We start from the raw sequence: 8525 nt of genomic DNA, 5'->3' as shown, positions 1-8525 counted from the left end.
CAACTCCCATGGCGGCTGCTACAGTTTGCAAGGGGTCTCCAAGCTCTGGTCAAGGCTATAGATGTTATTTATCTAGGTATAACTCTATATTTTGGTGCATAGCAGGACCTATCTGTATAGAAAATTCAAAACTACATGCATTTTGAAACGGATGGAGTAGTAGACAAGCTTTGGTTTTCTGATTGAGAAATGATCTTTGGTTGAGAAATTGACGGGTATCATGTGGCCGATTCCAAGAATTTATCAATCAATTCTCATGTTCCCTTGTTTGGATCAGTTAGGCTAAAAAATTAGCTATCTCCTATTTGATCAGTTAAAGGAATATTTGGACCCCCCCCCCCCACACACCCCTCCATGAACATTTTTCCCTCCCATTCGTTCCACTGGGCCAGACCCCTCTCCCTATAATAAGCCTCTACAGCCTCATTCGTTCCACTCGGCCCAACTTCTCCCTACAACTTCTCCCTATAATAAGCCTTCCAGGTAGTGTCGTAGTGAAACCCTAGACAACACCTCCAACTCCCATGGCGGCTGCTACAGTTGCAAGGGGTCTCCAAGCTCTGGTCAAGCCTATAGATGTTATTTATCTAGGTATAACTCTATATTTAGGTGCATAGCAGGACCTATCTGTATAGAAAATTCAAAACTACTTGCATTTTGAAACGGATGGAGTAGTAGACAAGCTTTGGTTTTCTGATTGAGAAATGATCTTTGGTTGAGAAATTGACGGGTATCATGTGGCCGATTCCAAGAATTTATCAATCAATTCTCATGTTCCCTTGTTTGGATCAGTTAGGCTAAAAAAATTAGCTATCTCCTATTTGATCAGTTAAAGAAATATTTGGACCCCCCCACACACCCCTCCATGAACATTTTTGCCTCCCATTCATTCCACTGGGCCAGACCCCTCTCCCTATAATAAGCCTCTACAGCCTCATTCGTTCCACTCGGCCCAACTTCTCCCTACAACTTCTCCCTATAATAAGCCTTCCAGGTAGTGTCGTAGTGAAACCCTAGACAACACCTCCAACTCCCATGGCGGCTGCTACAGTTGCAAGGGGTCTCCAAGCTCTGGTAAAGGCTATAGATGTTATTTATCTAGGTATAACTCTATATTTAGGTGCATAGCAGGACCTATCTGTATAGAAAATTCAAAACTACTTGCATTTTGAAACGGATGGAGTAGTAGACAAGCTTTGGTTTTCTGATTGAGAAATGATCTTTGGTTGAGAAATTGACGGGTATCATGTGGCCGATTCCAAGAATTTATCAATCAATTCTCATGTTCCCTTGTTTGGATCAGTTAGGCTAAAAAAATTAGCTATCTCCTATTTGATCAGTTAAAGGAATATTTGGACCCCCCCCACACACACCCCTCCATGAACATTTTTCCCTCCCATTCGTTCCACTGGGCCAGACCCCTCTCCCTATAATAAGCCTCTACAGCCTCATTCGTTCCAATTGGCCAACCTTCTCCCTACAACATCTCTCTATAATAAGCCTTCCAGGTAGTGTCGTAGTGAAACCCTAGACAACACATCCAACTCCCATGGCGGCTGCTACAGTTGCAAGGGGTCTCCAAGCTCTGGTTAAGGCTATAGATGTTATTTATCTAGGTATAACTCTATATTTAGGTGCATAGCAGGACCTATCTGTATAGAAAATTCAAAACTACATGCATTTTGAAACGGATGGAGTAGTAGACAAGCTTTGGTTTTCTGATTGAGAAATGATCTTTGGTTGAGAAATTGACGGGTATCATGTGGCCGATTCCAAGAATTTATCAATCAATTCTCATGTTCCCTTGTTTGGATCAGTTAGGCTAAAAAATTAGCTATCTCCTATTTGATCAGTTAAAGGAATATTTGGACCCCCCCCCCCACACACCCCTCCATGAACATTTTTGCCTCCCATTCGTTCCACTGGGCCAGACCCCTCTCCCTATAATAAGCCTCTAAAGCCTCATTCGTTCCACTCGGCCCAACTTCTCCCTACAACTTCTCCCTATAATAAGCCTTCCAGGTAGTGTCGTAGTGAAACCCTAGACAACACCTCCAACTCCCATGGCGGCTGCTACAGTTGCAAGGGGTCTCCAAGCTCTGGTCAAGGCTATAGATGTTATTTATCTAGGTATAACTCTATATTTAGGTGCATAGCAGGACCTATCTGTATAGAAAATTCAAAACTACTTGCATTTTGAAACGGATGGAGTAGTAGACAAGCTTTGGTTTTCTGATTGAGAAATGATCTTTGGTTGAGAAATTGACGGGTATCATGTGGCCGATTCCAAGAATTTATCAATCAATTCTCATGTTCCCTTGTTTGGATCAGTTAGGCTAAAAAAATTAGCTATCTCCTATTTGATCAGTTAAAGGAATATTTGGACCCCCCCCACACACACCCCTCCATGAACATTTTTCCCTCCCATTCGTTCCACTGGGCCAGACCCCTCTCCCTATAATAAGCCTCTACAGCCTCATTCGTTCCAATTGGCCAACCTTCTCCCTACAACATCTCTCTATAATAAGCCTTCCAGGTAGTGTCGTAGTGAAACCCTAGACAACACATCCAACTCCCATGGCGGCTGCTACAGTTGCAAGGGGTCTCCAAGCTCTGGTTAAGGCTATAGATGTTATTTATCTAGGTATAACTCTATATTTAGGTGCATAGCAGGACCTATCTGTATAGAAAATTCAAAACTACATGCATTTTGAAACGGATGGAGTAGTAGACAAGCTTTGGTTTTCTGATTGAGAAATGATCTTTGGTTGAGAAATTGACGGGTATCATGTGGCCGATTCCAAGAATTTATCAATCAATTCTCATGTTCCCTTGTTTGGATCAGTTAGGCTAAAAAATTAGCTATCTCCTATTTGATCAGTTAAAGGAATATTTGGACCCCCCCCCCCCACACCCCTCCATGAACATTTTTGCCTCCCATTCGTTCCACTGGGCCAGACCCCTCTCCCTATAATAAGCCTCTAAAGCCTCATTCGTTCCACTCGGCCCAACTTCTCCCTACAACTTCTCCCTATAATAAGCCTTCCAGGTAGTGTCGTAGTGAAACCCTAGACAACACCTCCAACTCCCATGGCGGCTGCTACAGTTGCAAGGGGTCTCCAAGCTCTGGTCAAGGCTATAGATGTTATTTATCTAGGTATAACTCTATATTTAGGTGCATAGCAGGACCTATCTGTATAGAAAATTCAAAACTACTTGCATTTTGAAACGGATGGATTAGTAGACAAGCTTTGGTTTTCTGATTGAGAAATGATCTTTGGTTGAGAAATTGACGGGTATCATGTGGCTGATTCCAAGAATTTATCAATCAATTCTCATGTTCCCTTGTTTGGATTAGTTAGGCTAAAAAAATTAGCTATCTCCTATTTGATCAGTTAAAGGAATATTTGGACCCCCCCCCCACACACACCCCTCCATGAACATTTTTCCCTCCCATTCGTTCCACTGGGCCAGACCCCTCTCCCTATAATAAGCCTCTACAGCCTCATTCGGTCCAATTGGCCAACCTTCTCCCTACAACATCTCTCTATAATAAGCCTTCCAGGTAGTGTCGTAGTGAAACCCTAGACAACACATCCAACTCCCATGGCGGCTGCTACAGTTGCAAGGGGTCTCCAAGCTCTGGTTAAGGCTATAGATGTTATTTATCTAGGTATACCTCTATATTTAGGTGCATAGCAGGACCTATCTGTATAGAAAATTCAAAACTACTTGCATTTTGAAACGGATAGAGTAGTAGACAAGCTTTGGTTTTCTGATTGAGAAATGATCTTTGGTTGAGAAATTGACGGGTATCATGTGGCCGATTCCAAGAATTTATCAATCAATTCTCATGTTCCCTTGTTTGGATCAGTTAGGCTAAAAAATTAGCTATCTCCTATTTGATCAGTTAAAGGAATATTTGGACCCCCCCCCCCACACACCCCTCCATGAACATTTTTGCCTCCCATTCGTTCCACTGGGCCAGACCCCTCTCCCTATAATAAGCCTCTAAAGCCTCATTCGTTCCACTCGGCCCAACTTCTCCCTACAACTTCTCCCTATAATAAGCCTTCCAGGTAGTGTCGTAGTGAAACCCTAGACAACACCTCCAACTCCCATGGCGGCTGCTACAGTTGCAAGGGGTCTCCAAGCTCTGGTCAAGGCTATAGATGTTATTTATCTAGGTATAACTCTATATTTAGGTGCATAGCAGGACCTATCTGTATAGAAAATTCAAAACTACTTGCATTTTGAAACGGATGGAGTAGTAGACAAGCTTTGGTTTTCTGATTGAGAAATGATCTTTGGTTGAGAAATTGACGGGTATCATGTGGCCGATTCCAAGAATTTATCAATCAATTCTCATGTTCCCTTGTTTGGATCAGTTAGGCTAAAAAAATTAGCTATCTCCTATTTGATCAGTTAAAGGAATATTTGGACCCCCCCCACACACACCCCTCCATGAACATTTTTCCCTCCCATTCGTTCCACTGGGCCAGACCCCTCTCCCTATAATAAGCCTCTACAGCCTCATTCGTTCCAATTGGCCAACCTTCTCCCTACAACATCTCTCTATAATAAGCCTTCCAGGTAGTGTCGTAGTGAAACCCTAGACAACACATCCAACTCCCATGGCGGCTGCTACAGTTGCAAGGGGTCTCCAAGCTCTGGTTAAGGCTATAGATGTTATTTATCTAGGTATAACTCTATATTTAGGTGCATAGCAGGACCTATCTGTATAGAAAATTCAAAACTACATGCATTTTGAAACGGATGGAGTAGTAGACAAGCTTTGGTTTTCTGATTGAGAAATGATCTTTGGTTGAGAAATTGACGGGTATCATGTGGCCGATTCCAAGAATTTATCAATCAATTCTCATGTTCCCTTGTTTGGATCAGTTAGGCTAAAAAATTAGCTATCTCCTATTTGATCAGTTAAAGGAATATTTGGACCCCCCCCCCCCACACCCCTCCATGAACATTTTTGCCTCCCATTCGTTCCACTGGGCCAGACCCCTCTCCCTATAATAAGCCTCTAAAGCCTCATTCGTTCCACTCGGCCCAACTTCTCCCTACAACTTCTCCCTATAATAAGCCTTCCAGGTAGTGTCGTAGTGAAACCCTAGACAACACCTCCAACTCCCATGGCGGCTGCTACAGTTGCAAGGGGTCTCCAAGCTCTGGTCAAGGCTATAGATGTTATTTATCTAGGTATAACTCTATATTTAGGTGCATAGCAGGACCTATCTGTATAGAAAATTCAAAACTACTTGCATTTTGAAACGGATGGATTAGTAGACAAGCTTTGGTTTTCTGATTGAGAAATGATCTTTGGTTGAGAAATTGACGGGTATCATGTGGCTGATTCCAAGAATTTATCAATCAATTCTCATGTTCCCTTGTTTGGATTAGTTAGGCTAAAAAAATTAGCTATCTCCTATTTGATCAGTTAAAGGAATATTTGGACCCCCCCCCCACACACACCCCTCCATGAACATTTTTCCCTCCCATTCGTTCCACTGGGCCAGACCCCTCTCCCTATAATAAGCCTCTACAGCCTCATTCGGTCCAATTGGCCAACCTTCTCCCTACAACATCTCTCTATAATAAGCCTTCCAGGTAGTGTCGTAGTGAAACCCTAGACAACACATCCAACTCCCATGGCGGCTGCTACAGTTGCAAGGGGTCTCCAAGCTCTGGTTAAGGCTATAGATGTTATTTATCTAGGTATACCTCTATATTTAGGTGCATAGCAGGACCTATCTGTATAGAAAATTCAAAACTACTTGCATTTTGAAACGGATAGAGTAGTAGACAAGCTTTGGTTTTCTGATTGAGAAATGATCTTTGGTTGAGAAATTGACGGGTATCATGTGGCCGATTCCAAGAATTTATCAATCAATTCTCATGTTCCCTTGTTTGGATCAGTTAGGCTAAAAAATTAGCTATCTCCTATTTGATCAGTTAAAGGAATATTTGGACCCCCCCCCCCACACACCCCTCCATGAACATTTTTGCCTCCCATTCGTTCCACTGGGCCAGACCCCTCTCCCTATAATAAGCCTCTAAAGCCTCATTCGTTCCACTCGGCCCAACTTCTCCCTACAACTTCTCCCTATAATAAGCCTTCCAGGTAGTGTCGTAGTGAAACCCTAGACAACACCTCCAACTCCCATGGCGGCTGCTACAGTTGCAAGGGGTCTCCAAGCTCTGGTCAAGGCTATAGATGTTATTTATCTAGGTATAACTCTATATTTAGGTGCATAGCAGGACCTATGTGTATAGAAAATTCAAAACTACTTGCATTTTGAAACGGATGGATTAGTAGACAAGCTTTGGTTTTCTGATTGAGAAATGATCTTTGGTTGAGAAATTGACGGGTATCATGTGGCCGATTCCAAGAATTTATCAATCAATTCTCATGTTCCCTTGTTTGGATTAGTTAGGCTAAAAAAATTAGCTATCTCCTATTTGATCAGTTAAAGGAATATTTGGACCCCCCCCCCCCCCACACACACCCCTCCATGAACATTTTTCCCTCCCATTCGTTCCACTGGGCCAGACCCCTCTCCCTATAATAAGCCTCTACAGCCTCATTCGGTCCAATTGGCCAACCTTCTCCCTACAACATCTCTCTATAATAAGCCTTCCAGGTAGTGTCGTAGTGAAACCCTAGACAACACATCCAACTCCCATGGCGGCTGCTACAGTTGCAAGGGGTCTCCAAGCTCTGGTTAAGGCTATAGATGTTATTTATCTAGGTATACCTCTATATTTAGGTGCATAGCAGGACCTATCTGTATAGAAAATTCAAAACTACTTGCATTTTGAAACGGATAGAGTAGTAGACAAGCTTTGGTTTTCTGATTGAGAAATGATCTTTGGTTGAGAAATTGACGGGTATCATGTGGCCGATTCCAAGAATTTATCAATCAATGCTCATGTTCCCTTGTTTGGATCAGTTAGGCTAAAAAATTAGCTATCTCCTATTTGATCAGTTAAAGGAATATTTGGACCCCCCCCCACACACACCCCTCCATGAACATTTTTGCCTCCCATTCGTTCCACTGGGCCAGACCCCTCTCCCTATAATAAGCCTCTACAGCCTCATTCGTTCCACTCAGCCCAACTTCTCCCTACAACTTCTCCCTATAATAAGCCTTCCAGGTAGTGTCGTAGTGAAACCCTAGACAACACCTCCAACTCCCATGGCGGCTGCTACAGTTGCAAGGGGTCTCCAAGATCTGGTCAAGGCTATAGATGTTATTTATCTAGGTATAACTATATATTTAGGTGCATAGCAGGACCTATCTGTATAGAAAATTCAAAACTACTTGTATTTTGAAACGGATGGAGTAGTAGACAACCTTTGGTTTTCTGATTGAGAAATGATCTTTGGTTGAGAAATTGACGGGTATCATGTGGCCGATTCCAAGAATTTATCAATCAATTCTCATGTTCCCTTGTTTGGATCAGTTAGGCTAAAAAAATTAGCTATCTCCTATTTGATCAGTTAAAGGAATATTTGGAACCCCCCCAAACACACACCCTCCATGAACATTTTTGCCTCCCATTCGTTCCACTGGGCCAGACCCCTCTCCCTATAATAAGCCTCTACAGCCTCATTCGTTCCACTCAGCCCAACTTCTCCCTACAACTTCTCCCTATAATAAGCCTTCCAGGTAGTGTCGTAGTGAAACCCTAGACAACACCTCCAACTCCCATGGCGGCTGCTACAGTTGCAAGGGGTCTCCAAGCTCTGGTCAAGGCTATAGATGTTATTTATCTAGGTATAACTCTATATTTAGGTGCATAGCAGGACCTATCTGTATAGAAAATTCAAAACTACTTGCATTTTGAAACGGATGGAGTAGTAGACAAGCTTTGGTTTTCTGATTGAGAAATGATCTTTGGTTGAGAAATTGACGGGTATCATGTGGCCGATTCCAAGAATTTATCAATCAATTCTCATGTTCCCTTGTTTGGATCAGTTAGGCTAAAAAAATTAGCTATCTCCTATTTGATCAGTTAAAGGAATATTTGGACCCCCCCCACACACACCCCTCCATGAACATTTTTCCCTCCCATTCGTTCCACTGGGCCAGACCCCTCTCCCTATAATAAGCCTCTACAGCCTCATTCGTTCCAATTGGCCAACCTTCTCCCTACAACTTCTCCCTATAATAAGCCTTCCAGGTAGTGTCGTAGTGAAACCCTAGACAACACCTCCAACTCCCATGGCGGCTGCTACAGTTGCAAGGGATCTCCAAGCTCCGGTCAAGGCTATAGATGTTATTTATCTAGGTATAACTCTATATTTAGGTGCATAGCAGGACCTATCTGTATAGAAAATTTAAAACTACTTGCATTTTGAAACGGATGGAGTAGTAGACAATCTTTTGTTTTCTGATTGAGAAATGATCTTTGGTTGAGAAATTGACGGGTATCATGTGGCCGATTCCAAGAATTTATCAATCAATTCTCATGTTCGCTTGTTTGGATCAGTTAGGCCAAAAAAATTA

The sequence above is a fragment of the Setaria viridis genome, chromosome 5 (assembly GCF_005286985.2).
Source record: "Setaria viridis chromosome 5, Setaria_viridis_v4.0, whole genome shotgun sequence".
NCBI lineage: Eukaryota > Viridiplantae > Streptophyta > Magnoliopsida > Poales > Poaceae > Setaria > Setaria viridis.
Note: the sequence above shows the minus strand (reverse complement) of the source record.